We start from the raw sequence: 15354 nt of genomic DNA, 5'->3' as shown, positions 1-15354 counted from the left end.
TGCCCTTTACCAATCCAGCCACGGGCCCATCCATCTGGCCCATCAAGACTCACTCTCATTTCATCAGTCCATAAAACCTTAGAAAAATCAGTCTTGAGATATTTCTTGGCCCAGTCTTGACGTTTCAGCTTGTGTGTCTTGTTCAGTGGTGGTTGTCTTTCAGCCTTTCTTACCTTGGCCATGTCTCTGAGTATTGCACACCTTGTGCTTTTGGGCACTCCAGTGCTGTTGCAGCTCTGAAATATGGCCAAACTGGTGGCAAGTGGCATCTTGGCAGCTGCACGCTTGACTTTTCTCAGTTCATGGGCAGTTATTTTGCGCCTTGGTTTTTCCACACTCTTCTTGCAACCCTGTTGACTATTTTGAATGAAACGCTTGATTGTTCGATGATCACGCTTCAGAAGCTTTGCAATTTTAAGAGTGCTGCATCCCTCTGCAAGATATCTCACTATTTTTGACTTTTCTGAGCCTGTCAAGTCCTTCTTTTGACCCATTTTGCCAAAGGAAAGGAAGTTGCCTAATAATTATGCACACCTGATATAGGGTGTTGATGTGATTAGACCACACCCCTTCTCATTACAGAGATGCACATCACCTAATATGCTTAATTGGTAGTAGGCTTTCGAGCCTATACAGCTTGGAGTAAGACAACATGCATAAAGAGGATGATGTGGTCAAAATACTCATTTGCCTAATAATTCTGCACTCCCTGTATACATATTAACACATAAATATGTATTTATATAATCATATACATACATATTTACACTTTGCTGCCATCGCTGCATTAGGTTCTCATGCTATGTGTCACGGCATGAGCACGAATCTCCTATTGGATCCTATGGAAGCGTCAACTATATGCAACTATAACTATGCATTGCTGTCAACTTGTAATACCAGCACATATTAGTGTGTGCTAGTATTACTCAGTGGAGCTCAAATATTGCTTTAACAAAAGTGATATCTAGCTTTCCACTCGTAATCTGGCCCTATATGTTTAACCCTAGAATTGCAGTATCACTAGTAATAAAATTACATGCTCTAACAAATTATAATGGCCCCTTAAAAATACTTTTTACAATGCACCCCATTTATTAAAAGCTTGGCAGACAAGGTTTGGTCCCGGGAATCTGTCTGCCAAGCATTGTAATGGGCAGGCATCATATGCTGCATAAATAAAAAGAGAGAAGCACTCAACCTGGGAACGAACAATAGCATAATAGCTTGTTCTATGGCTAGTTACCACCCTAGAAGCAGCCTCTTTTTGCTCAATATGTGCCTTTTACAGAGAAGAACTTTCCTGTAGCATATCAGTCTAATCCTGACTTAACAGTGCAGTCCAGCCTCAAAATACCAGGCAAAACCCCAGAAGTACGTTTCGTAATTCTTTTATTAGAAAAATAATCATATATGCATATATACAAAATAAAATCATAATAACAAATACAAACAAAATATCTCTTGTTACAAAACTGAAATAGTGACCCAAATCTTTGTCATCAGAAAAAAATCAAAATGCAAACATTAAACTTAAATAATCACACAAAATAAAATTAAACATATTTCAAATACAGACAAAAGCAAACTGGAGAAAAATAATAATCCAATCCTTCCACTTCTTTGTCTTCCAGATGCCTTCAGAATCTAATTCCCCATATCGCCTCCTATCAAAAGAAAACTACAAAAACAACTTCCCACGGATCATACCCACACTATTACCTACAGTAACTACCTCTTTCTTAAAAATCAAAATATTACGCACATCCCACAACACCTCCTTCACACAACATGCCAACAACCATATCAATCTTGCTTTCTCCTTTTCCACACCACTTCCACACAAACCATACATCATCATCTTAAAAGTAAAAAACTGCACTCCAGTCAAACCCTTAATCATCCTTTTCAAACTTATCCAAACATCCCTAGCATACTCACAATTCCAAAACAAATGAATAACACTCTCGCTTTGACAACAACCATCTCTAGGACACACTTCTGAAGCCACTAAACGACGCATTCTCTGAAAATCCCTTGTTGGCAAACACTTATGCACACTCATCCAACTAATATCTTTCTGCCTATTCATCAAATACTTATTAAACACATTTTTCCATACCAACACACATTCATTTTCATTCAAACCCCCAATGAACTCAAGACCTTCCTTCTTTTCCAACATTTTCAACACCATTCTGTTTGCACACCACATCTCACTACTAACATTCTCCAAACCATATTTTTTAATCCAACATTCCACCTTTTACATAAAACCATGGAACAGCAAAACATACCGGTTTCTTTCTATCAATCTCAAATAAACCATATTGTCTTAAAACATTTCCACAAGCATACTTTACCATACAACCAGCCATGCTATCCTTACCACTCAGAACCACACACCTACTAACATATTTCACAGCCAAAAATCTCTCCACATTTGGAAAACCCCTACCACCAACATTCTTACTCTTAACAACAACATCTCTTTTCAAACGCTCCATACCAGAACTCCAGAAAAAAGAAAACACTCCTCTCAAAATTCTCCTAAAAATCCTCTCAGGTGGCGGAAAAACTAACGCCAAATATAACATAATAGGGATCAAAACTGATTTAATAACTAAGATTTTTCCTTCCAAAGATAAAGTCCTTAAAGACCAAAGCTAAAGTTTTCTACTCACTCAAGCCTTTTAAATCCACATCAAATTTCACACCCAACACCTCAATTGTACCTTCAGTCACAGGCCATCCACAGGAATCAATCTCCCTATCATTACCAAAAACTTTAACATTACACTTATTCCAATTAACTCTGAAACCACTTGCCATACAAAAACATTCAACTAAAGTTTTCACCCTCCTCAAACCAGCCTGAGTCTCACATACCGCACTCACATCATCCATATACCCAATAACTTTTAAACACCTTCCATTACTACCAGGAACACTCACACCTCTAACTAATTTAGCCTTCCTCAAACTAGTTAATAATAGCTCAATCACACATATAAATAACACAGGAGACAAAGGACATCCTTGACGCACTCCAGATTTAACACAAATTTCCTCAGTCAAAAAAACATTAACCTGGACTTGACTCACAATTTCACTATACAAACATTTAAACCATCCAATAATCTTACCAGAAAAACCTAAACGTTCTAAAACATGAAACAGAAAATCATGCACTACCCTATCATACGCTTTTTCAAAATCTACAATAGCAACAGCAACAGACCTCATCCTCTCCCTCACATACCACAGTACATCGCGTAGTAACAACAAACTTTCAGAAATCTGACACCCAGGAACAGCACACACTTGCTCTTCACCCACAACCTTACCAATCACTCCACGCATTCTATTTGCCAACACCTTTGCAATAACGTTATAGTCAACATTCAACAACGTAATCGGCCTCCAATTCCTCAAATCTCTCTTATCACCCTTTTTAAAATAACAAAACAATCAAACCTTTCCTCATTGAAACAGGCAAAACATTCATTCTAAAAACAAACTTACAAACATCCAACATATCCACCCCAATCAAATTCCAAAAACAAGTATAAAATTCAACAGGCAAACCATCACAACCAGGTACCTTCCCATTCTTAAAACTCCTAACAACCTCTGCAATATCATCCAAACTTAGATCCCTTTCCAACAAATCATTATCATATTTTTCCAACTTAACCTCAATGTCTTCCAACAACTGATTTTCCAATAAAACATCTCTTATTTTTTTCTTTATACAGCTCACTGTAAAACTCATGAACTTCACGCAAAACACCATCCGTACCATTAACTTCACACTCAACCTTATCAAAAACACTAACAAAACCAGTCTTTCCTTCAAAAGCTTTCTTAAAAAAATATTTACTACAAGACTCATCCTTTTCCATTTTCTCCAATCTTGCCATAAAAACAATTTTCTTTCCTTTTTCATGCATACACTTTTTAATTATCTTTCTTGCTTCAGCAATTTCCTCATGCACATCAATACCACAATTTCTCAATTCATACAAATACAACAACCTCAGATACCATTTAACATACAACTCCCTTTCCATTCTAGCTTTCTCACAGCCTTTCTTAATAAAAAACCTCTTTATTTTCACCTTCAACCATTCCCACCACATAAGCACATTACTAAAATCACATTTTCTTTCACGCCACCTTTCATACATCCAAACAAAGTGACGCTTAAACTTCTCATCTTCTAACAAATCCACATTCAGTTTCCAAACACCCTTACCATACTTGATCTTCAAAACACAATTCACCTTACACATCAAAAGGGCATGATCCGTAAAGGGCATCCGCTTTAAAGAAAAATCATCAACACATAAAAATTTAGATAAAAAACAAAAATCAATTCGAGATTTTATCCCACCACTATCACTAAAGAAAGTAAAACCCTCCCCTGAAAAAGAAACAGACCGGAAGGCATCCTTAAAACCGAAAGATTTAAGCAAATCAAGTAAAAACATCCCTGAGCTATCCACCCTACAATCACTCTCACCATCTCTGTCCCCATTCTTAATAATACAATTAAAATCCCCAACCAAAAAAGTTGGCTCTCGACCTGGCAAAAAAAACTTTAAAGTTTCAAAATTAAGCAAACGTTCTACCCTATTTGGAGAAGCATATACATTAAACAAACGAAAAACAGTCCCACAAAAACTAAAACTAACCAAAAGTACCCGACCTGGGACAATATGAACTACATTAAGGATAGATAAACTAAACCCCTTAAACAAAACTCCCACCCCCCCCATTCCTATCAGAAGAACAAGACCATACTTTAGGACCATATTCCCAGTCAGCACATTTAGGATGTTCAGAGAGACCACATTCCTGCAAACAAAAAAATATTAGCAGAACATACAGATAATAATTTAAAAATTGCAGCTCTCCTTGCTATAGTTGTCATACACTTGACATTAAGGGAAGAAATGGTCAGAAACATCACAAAAATAAATTAAAGAAAAACAAAAAAAGAAATAACATCAGGGCTTCTTCTTCCCTTTCTTTTTCTTAGGACTCATAGGAGATCCTTTAAATCTGCCTCTGTGATGTTCCGACCTCCTAGGCTCCCCCCTGCCAGCCTCATAACCAGTAACTTTAGCAAGTTGGTTCACATCTCTTTTATCTAGATAACCAACAGAAGAGGCATCAGAAAAGTCACCTATACACTGGCTTGAGTCAGAAGGAACGTCTTTAGTAGAGACAGAAGTAAACTCTGAAATTAAAGAGTCAGCATCACTTGTAGTATCTGGATCTGCACCCTTAATTACTGGAAGATCCAAATCAAGACTCTCCCATCCATCAGAATCCGCATCTTTTTTTCTATTGGAGGCAGATTTTTTCCCTTCAGTGTCCATATCCTCCTCATAACTAGAGGACACAACAGCAGACCAAACAATGTTCTCCCCTTCACCAAGAACAGCATTAGGAGCAGGATCACAAGATGACTCAGTGAAGGAAAAATTATCTGTCCTAGGAACAGCAACAGTATCATCCACAAAATTGGGCAACAGTGCTTCAAGAACATCTGAAGCAGCTAGCACATTAGATGTAGCATGATCCACCTCCTGAAGAGGAGATTGGGCTTCCTCCACCTTCTCAGCCACAGGAACCCCCACAGGAGCATCAGACACCTCTCCGACAGGGACCCCAACTGCAGATTTCTTACACAAAAGAGGTAATATAGAGTTCAATGCCTCATCAGAGACCTCCTCCTCATTCACAGATGGCTCAACTGCAACTGAAGATGTTTTTTTTGCAACATCAGCATAGGAAGGCTTCACTCTATCAAGCCCCTGCAACATCATCAAAGGACACATCCTGCACAGATGACTTGAAGAACCACACAGGTCACAGGTCAGGCGTTTACTACAGTGGGCAACAAGATGATCCTCCTCACTGCAATTTCGACATCTAGCACCTGGGCAATTTTCAGTAATGTGACCAAACAGGTTGCAACTACGGCAAAAAAGAGGCATGTCATCATAGTTTAGGAAACCTCTATTTCCACCAATGGTGAAAGTCTGTGGAGGGTGTTTCTTTCCACCAATACCCAATTCATCTGGCACAAACCGCACCCAGAACCTGCGCTTTCCATTGAAAGTCCCAAAATGATTCTTCAGCTTACTACCTCCTTGAACATCATCAAAGTAGCGACAAAGAAACAGACAAATTTCCATATCAGTGACCCAAGGGTTGTACATATGTACTGTGACCGGGATTCTTGTCTCCCTCTGCACACAGGCAACAAATTTCATGCCAACCAACTCTGGAGCAGCAGCCATATCAATAGTCCGTTGATAGCAGGTCTGTAAATAATGCTCATTGGTGAAAGCCACATCAAAAATCCCTCTTGAAGGGAATGACTGAACACAATGCAAACTTGCTCTTGGCATCTTCAAAACACCCTCCAAAACCACCTGCTGGACATGAGCCAAACCAATCTTCTCTCGAAAGTCCTCAGAAATCAACATCCAAAGTGTATGGGGAACATTTGGCACATTAGTAGCCATATTTGCCCTATTGCCTCTTTAGGCTGGATTTCAGAGTGCCCCCCCCAAAAGCAGCATGTGGCTGAAGTCCAGGGACAATGCCACAAGGCCAAGGGGACGGCCCTACTACCCAGTTGCTCTACGCCTAAGGAGTAGCCACCCCCCAATAGCAGCAGGATCCCAAACCCCAAAGGGAAAGGACCCCAGGCCGAAGGAGCAGGTCTCCAGGCAGCAAATCTTTCAACCAAGACCAATCACAGACAACTGCACTTGATCCAAGCCAAAGGCCGGAGAAGCAACCTCAGCTGATCATTTCGGCCTATTGTGGGCCTCGTCAGTGAGGTGCAGCCATATCCCTCTAGGCACACTGAGCAACAGGTCCACGTCTGGATTCCCGCATCACATAGGCCGAAAGAGAGAATAGGCCGAAACGATTGTCTGGGGTTGTTGTTTCTCTTGTTCAGAGAAGAATTGCCTGGTATTTCGGTGCTGGACTGTCATTTGGCAGGATATGATATGCTACAGGATATTTTTTCTCTGTGAAAAGGCATAGTGTGCTAAAATAATGCGCACCCTGAGTTGCAATAAAACTGAACAGGCATGGAAGTTATTCTAGCTTTTATTCTATCTCAGGGGTGCTGTTCTCTCTCTTCAGAGAATCATATGCTGCATGTATTTAACACTGCACACATGGCTGCTTGTGCATTGTTGCCCTCTGCTTGCATGCAGCCAATCTGGAGCAAGCAGTGGCCGTCAATCATTCTGATCGGATCAGGATAATTTAACTTTACCACACTTTAGGTGACGGAGAATCTAGGTACATTGTCCATATTGTTATTTTTTCCCATTAGGATGATTAATTAGAAATGTTTCTTAATGAAAACATAAAATATAAATTCCTTCTTTACCCTGAAGCAACCTACAATTGAGTAACAAGTTACCTATTTATATGTCATTCTGTTTGCATGCTGATGTGCCCACATCTGTGTTTAATTGCACAGATTCAGAATGTCATTATCAAGCTGTTCTGCAGCCTAAATATTCAACAGAGTGTATTTGTTTCTTGAAAAAAATTAAATTATTGAAAAAGTGTTCTATAATACAGCTTTATGTTTGCAGAATTGAAGAACCAGATAGATTGCTTGGGAGGGTCACATTATAGACCTTAGACCTGAGGTTGAACAAGATTTGTTAAGATTAATGGAATTATTTTTTGCTTAGAGCTGGTTCATTATATTCCAGTCTTTTTTCTCCACAAAATTGTTCATTATATGTACTCTGTGTTAAAAATATATAAAAAGACAGCATGCTATTTAACAGTCTGATAACTAGTTGTCATTTTTTCCTCATAAAACATTATGGCCTAGATTTGGAGTTTGGCGGTAGCCGTGAAAACCAGCGTTAGAGGCTCCTAACGCGGGTTTCTTACGGACTCCGGTATTTAGAGTTCAGTTACCGACACTCAAAAATCACTCAACGCTCAAATTTCTACCGACACCTCAGACCCAGTAGTAAACATATACCGACAAAATAAACATTCACGAATCACAAAACAAATATTACACAAACTACACTTACACTCATACAAACACTACACTATGTTTATTTTTAAGATTTAATAATTTTTCATCAAAATACAAATGATCAAAGTTGCGAGATCTCGGGTGTTAGAAAAAAAACTACACAAATCCATTTTCCCATTGACTTACATTGACACACGGGAAAAGACCCTCATATACCTACATCTAACTAATAACATTATCCCAAATATACACTCATTGATGCATACAAACAATATACACCACATGACATACAAAAAAATATTTATTTATTACAAAAAGAACACGATTTAGTTACTTTTTCACACAAGCTCATGACGTCACTCACTTTACGAGGAAAACCAGTCTTAGAAAAAAAAAAGACCAAATTTTAGAGCCTCCATTGACTTCTATTGGGAAGACGTGCTCGTGCACGCGAAACCCACATTTCCCTAACGCACGCAAATAGCGTAGACCGAAAAACTCCAAATACCAGCGCTAGAAAATACATGCTTTTATGCGTTAGACCCAGCTATGATAAATAGATAAAGAAATGACTATTTCCCTATGGTGGATTTATGGATTTTAATTATTGAATATTCACAACACCATTAAATTGTTTAAGACTTTTATATTACATCAACTACAAATCAACATCACTAGTAACAAACTTTTTGTTATCAAAATATTACATTTAAACGGACACAAAAATAATGTAAACTTTTCAGGATTCACAAACACTACACAATGGAAAACAATTCTCATTTACCTTTATTATTGCATTTCACTTATTCAACTCATATGCTTGCAGCAACAGCATATCTACATATGCTTAACACATGATCAGTCATGGATGCACATACATTACTTTTAACATTCACTCATACATGTGCATTCAAATGATGGGGGAAAAACACATTACATTCTCTATAGGAATCACAAAACACAACATATGGATTTTACTGTACTTTTAACATCATGATTCCATCACCAGAAACCATTAGGAATTACGTACAACAAGAACATCATTACACCAGATTACAGATGTCACTTTATGGGAAGGAACAACAATGTCAGACCGCTATATAGAAGTCAGCATATGTGGGACACAATCACAATATATACGTATATGTACATAACACGCATCACCCATCACGCAACCACAAAGCACACATTTAGATTTTATTCAGCACACAATAACAATGTAGCACAATACAACAACACAATGAGGATTTCAGAACTACATAGGCAGGTTAATAATATCATGACGTCATTAGAAGATTCAACCATACACATCACAGATTCACCACTGTACCGCCCCTTTCTGAACTTTAACACTCAATACTACAATACAACATATACGTAAATAACAGTTTGGAACAGCATTATTAGGGAGATTTGAATGTGACAATTAATAAATATTGTCAGATCGCAAATCACTTATATATATAATACTACAGATGACAGCCGGAAGTTATTCAGTATTAGTGCCATTTGAATGGGAAGCATACAATATTGACAGCTCGGCAATCACTTATATACACAATACTACAGATGACAGCCGGAAGTTATTCAGTATTATTGAGATTTGAATGGGACGCATACAATATTGACAGCTCGGCAATCACTTATATATACAATACTACAGATGGCAGACGGGAAGTTCTGAATTATTATTGCGATTTTAAAGGGACGCATACAATATTGACAGCTCGGCAATCACTTATATATACAATACTACAGATGGCAGACGGGAAGTTCTGAATTATTATTGAGATTTGAATGGGACGCATACAATATTGACAGCTCGGCAATCACTTATATACACAATACTACAGATGACAGCCGGAAGTTATTCAGTATTATTGAGATTTGAATGGGACGCATACAATATTGACAGCTCGGCAATCACTTATATATACAATACTACAGATGGCAGACGGGAAGTTCTGAATTATTATTGCGATTTTAAAGGGACGCATACAATATTGACATCTCGGCAATCACTTATATATACAATACTACAGATGGCAGACGGGAAGTTCTGAATTATTATTGCGATTTTAAAGGGACGCATACAATATTGACATCTCGGCAATCACTTATATATACAATACTACAGATGACAGCCGGAAGTTATTCAGTATTAGTGCCATTTTAATGGGACGCAAACAATATTGACATCTCGGCAATCACTTATATATACAATACTACAGATGGCAGACGGGAAGTTCTGAATTATTATTGAGATTTGAATGGGACGCATACAATATTGACAGCTCGGCAATCACTTATATATACAATACTACAGATGGCAGACGGGAAGTTCTGAATTATTATTGCGATTTGAAAGGGATGCATACAATATTGACAGCTCGGCAATCACTTATATATACAATACTACAGATGGCAGATGTTAATTTATCGTTTACAAACAATATTGCAGCAACATTGATCGATCACATTCGATGCACATTATACACAACTATGCACTTTCATTCATGTTAGCCTGGACGTGTGCTTGTTACTATAAGATCGCGTTTAATAAATATTGATTACGCATATGAACAAACATTACAAACATGCACTGTATGTGTGATATTTGACACTTTCACATTGAGATTCATTGTTGGAAAACAAAATTTCAGCAAACAACAAAAAAAAAACGCCCACTGTGAAAGCATTCGCGCCGCTCACATACAAACAAGTGAATACAATCAGCAATCATTACAAACTCACTACCATTGGACTAATTGTACTATAAATCCCCCAAACAACATGGCCAATGCATCACTTGTGATCCACATCAGATCAAGTGCATACCTTGTTACGCTGTTTTGAAAGACTGATGACGATGACATGGTAGACGCTGCTGGTGCTGCTATTGGCGAACTAGCTGTTGGTCGAATCAGGCAGCCTCGGCGGCTCAGACTGAGATGAAGGGGTCGTCTGGTTCGAGGTCCTCGTGTCTACAGGGTGAGACCCACCTTGGAAAACATGAGCGACTTTGAGGTTTATGATAAGTATCGGCTCAATCGCGAACAGCTCATTGGCCTTTACTATCTTCTTAAACCTCATTTGGAGCCACGTATAAGAATAAGGACTGCTGTTCCCGCCATGAGTAAGATGCTAAGCTGTCTATACGTCCTGGCCTCTGGGTGTTTTCAATCCGGAGAACTGTACATGCATGGCCTGGCTCAAGGTACATTCTCTGTGGTGTTTGATAACTTTCTGGACTCAATGGTACGTATCAGTAAGCAATATATAGGATTCCCACAGAATGATGGTGATTGGAGGCGCCTGAAGCGGGAATTCTTTGATATTGCTGAATTGCCCAATGTCTTGGGAGCCATAGATTGTACCCACATTGGGAAGCGTGCTCCAATTGCCTCAACGTGCAGTATGTTTGTGACGCACGGATGAGGATTATGCATGTGTGTGCGAATTTTGGAGGGGCTAGTCATGATGCCCGCATCCTCTCTCTGTCGTCCCTGTGGAGACCGTTTGAGGAAAGACAAATGCCCCCTGGTTATCTCGTTGGTGAGTATTTGTGCACAACATGGTTAATTAGTTTGACAATTGCCACTGTAATTTTAAAATGTTAGCGTAATGTTCAGCTATAGGATGCAATTTAAACATTTATTTTTTTCCCCCGCTAATGTCTACTTTTAGTTCAATGCAGATATGTAGCATGTCTTACCTTAAATGCTCAGATAGAGAATGCAATGTAACCATGTAGTTTGCATTTTACACAAGGTTTGGTTTAGGAGAAATACGCATATGTAGCATGTCTTAGCTGAAATGGCAAGATATTAGCTAATGCAATTTAACCATGTCATTGTCTCTTTCCGCTAATGTCTACTTTTAGTTCAATGCAGATATGTAGCATGTCTTACCTTAAATGCTCAGATAGAGAATGCAATGTAACCATGTAGTTTGCATTTTACACAAGGTTTGGTTTAGGAGAAATACGCATATGTAGCATGTCTTAGCTGAAATGGCAAGATATTAGCTAATGCAATTTAACCATGTCATTGTCTCTTTCCGCTAATGTCTACTTTTAGTTCAATGCAGATATGTAGCATGTCTTACCTTAAATGCTCAGATACAGAATGCAATGTAACCATGTAGTTTGCATTTTACACAAGGTTTGGTTTAGGAGAAATACGCATATGTAGCATGTCTTAGCTGAAATGGCAAGATATTAGCTAATGCAATTTAACCATGTCATTGTCTCTTTCCGCTAATGTCTACTTTTAGTTCAATGCAGATATGTAGCATGTCTTACCTTAAATGCTCGGATAGAGAATGCAATGTAACCATGTAGTTTGCATTTTACACAAGGTTTGGTTTAGGAGAAATACGCATATGTAGCATGTCTTAGCTGAAATGGCAAGATATTAGCTAATGCAATTTAACCATGTCATTGTCTCTTTCCGCTAATGTCTACTTTTGGTTCAATGCAGATATGTAGCATGTCTTACCTTAAATGCTCAGATACAGAATGCAATGTAACCATGTAGTTTGCATTTTACACAAGGTTTGGTTTAGGAGAAATACGCATATGTAGCATGTCTTAGCTGAAATGGCAAGATATTAGCTAATGTAATTTAACCATGTCATTGTCTCTTTCCGCTAATGTCTACTTTTAGTTCAATGCAGATATGTAGCATGTCTTACCTTAAATGCTCAGATAGAGAATGCAATGTAACCATGTAGTTTGCATTTTACACAAGGTTTGGTTTAGGAGAAATACGCATATGTAGCATGTCTTAGCTGAAATGGCAAGATATTAGCTAATGCAATTTAACCATGTCATTGTCTCTTTCCGCTAATGTCTACTTTTAGTTCAATGCAGATATGTAGCATGTCTTACCTTAAATGCTCAGATACAGAATGCAATGTAACCATGTAGTTTGCATTTTACACAAGGTTTGGTTTAGGAGAAATACGCATATGTAGCATGTCTTAGCTGAAATGGCAAGATATTAGCTAATGCAATTTAACCATGTCATTGTCTCTTTCCGCTAATGTCTACTTTTAGTTCAATGCAGATATGTAGCATGTCTTACCTTAAATGCTCAGATACAGAATGCAATGTAACCATGTAGTTTGCATTTTACACAAGGTTTGGTTTAGGAGAAATACGCATATGTAGCATGTCTTAGCTGAAATGGCAAGATATTAGCTAATGTAATTTAACCATGTCATTGTCTCTTTCCGCTAATGTCTACTTTTAGTTCAATGCAGATATGTAGCATGTCTTACCTTAAATGCTTAGATACAGAATGCAATGTAACCATGTAGTTTGCATTTTACACAAGGTTTGGTTTAGGAGAAATACGCATATGTAGCATGTCTTAGCTGAAATGGCAAGATATTAGCTAATGCAATTTAACCATGTCATTGTCTCTTTCCGCTAATGTCTACTTTTAGTTCAATGCAGATATGTAGCATGTCTTACCTTAAATGCTCGGATACAGAATGCAATGTAACCATGTAGTTTGCATTTTACATAAGGTTTGGTTTAGGAGAAATACGCATATGTAGCATGTCTTAGCTGAAATGGCAAGATATTAGCTAATGCAATTTAACCATGTCATTGTCTCTTTCCGCTAATGTCTACTTTTAGTTCAATGCAGATATGTAGAATGTCTTACCTTAAATGCTCAGATACAGAATGCAATGTAACCATGTAGTTTGCATTTTACACAAGGTTTGGTTTAGGAGAAATACGCATATGTAGCATGTCTTAGCTGAAATGGCAAGATATTAGCTAATGCAATTTAACCATGTCATTGTCTCTTTCCGCTAATGTCTACTTTTATTTCAATGCAGATATGTAGCATGTCTTACCTTAAATGCTCAGATAGAGAATGCAATGTAACCATGTAGTTTGCATTTTACACAAGGTTTGATTTAGGAGAAATACTCATAAGTAGCATGTCTTAGATGAAATGGGAAGATAGAGAATAATATTGAACTAGAATATTTTATTTTAAAATAAACATTTGTTAGTGGATTATAGTGTACAAAACTTTTTATTGGACTCAAAATACTATTTTGAGGATACTGTTTGAATTATGTTCTCTTCATAATTTATAGGTGATTCTGGGTACATGAGCCGGCCTTGGCTCATTACCCCCTTGCGTAGCCGACTGATGTGTCTGAGGAGCGCTACAATAGGGCTCATAAGAGAACCAGGGCGGTGGTTGAACGGATGTTCGGGCTCCTGAAAATGAGGTTCAGGTGCCTGGACAGGTCAGGAGGAGCCCTCCAGTACAACCCAAAGAAGGTGGCTAAGATCGTTGTAGCCTGTAGCGTCCTGCATAATATTGCACAGCGGGCTGGGATGCTGCAGGGCGTCTCGGCGCACCGAAACCTCCTCAGAGATGAGGAGGATGATCCTGTTCTAGAGGGGCCATTCCGGGACGAGGGGCTCAATGTCAGAGCAGACATCATCAACCGCCACTTTAGACGGTAAATAATAGAAGTTAGACTGGAGTATTGTCAATAGATGTGAACTCTAGGGAAATGACAAGTAGAGAATTGTGCAAACATGTTAGGATTGTTCATCAAATGCTAAAAAAGTGTTTCATTTATTAATATAGGTGATGCTCTGGGCATTGGGTCCTGTAGCGAGTCTTTGCCACATGGTTTTTAAAGAGGACATCAGATGGTAAGTATAAATGTATGGACTGTTGCTGGCATGAATTGTACACAAATACATCATATGGCATACATTTTCTAAACTAGTATTTAGTTTACACATTACTTAAAATGTAAATACTCAGAAAGGGATCCTCTAGCATAACTATCCTCTAGCATGACTATGGTTCAATGTCACACATTAGAGGTTCGTCCTGCTCAATATGACTCATCTTCACACTTGATAGAAAATAACACAAGATGCTACACACGCTTAGTAAGCTAGTGACAGAAATTTATTCTGAAATGGGGGGTGGGAGAGGGGTACAGAACTGATTCACACACTTGTAGTAATTTTTAATAAACTTTTTCTGCCATTAGGGAGCTGACTTAATCTAAAGACTGAAAGGGAAGAATTAGAAGCCTGACAGTGAAGATTGCCCAGACTGACACTGGAAAAAGCCAAGATTGAAATTGAAGTCTACCAATGGGATCATGTCTGGCATTATCTTTCCAATCTGCTGACCTTGAAAACCATACAAAGACATGTTCACATGGTAAGTGCCAACTATTTGATAGAATAAGGCTGTGGAGGCATCCTATTGGAGACACTTAGATGATTTTCTAATTTTTAGATGGTATTTCACAGT

The sequence above is a fragment of the Bombina bombina genome, chromosome 6 (genome assembly GCF_027579735.1).
Source record: "Bombina bombina isolate aBomBom1 chromosome 6, aBomBom1.pri, whole genome shotgun sequence".
In the NCBI taxonomy this organism is placed as follows: Eukaryota; Metazoa; Chordata; class Amphibia; order Anura; family Bombinatoridae; genus Bombina; species Bombina bombina.
The sequence above is the reverse complement of the archived record's forward strand: the minus strand, read 5'-3'. Positions refer to the sequence as shown.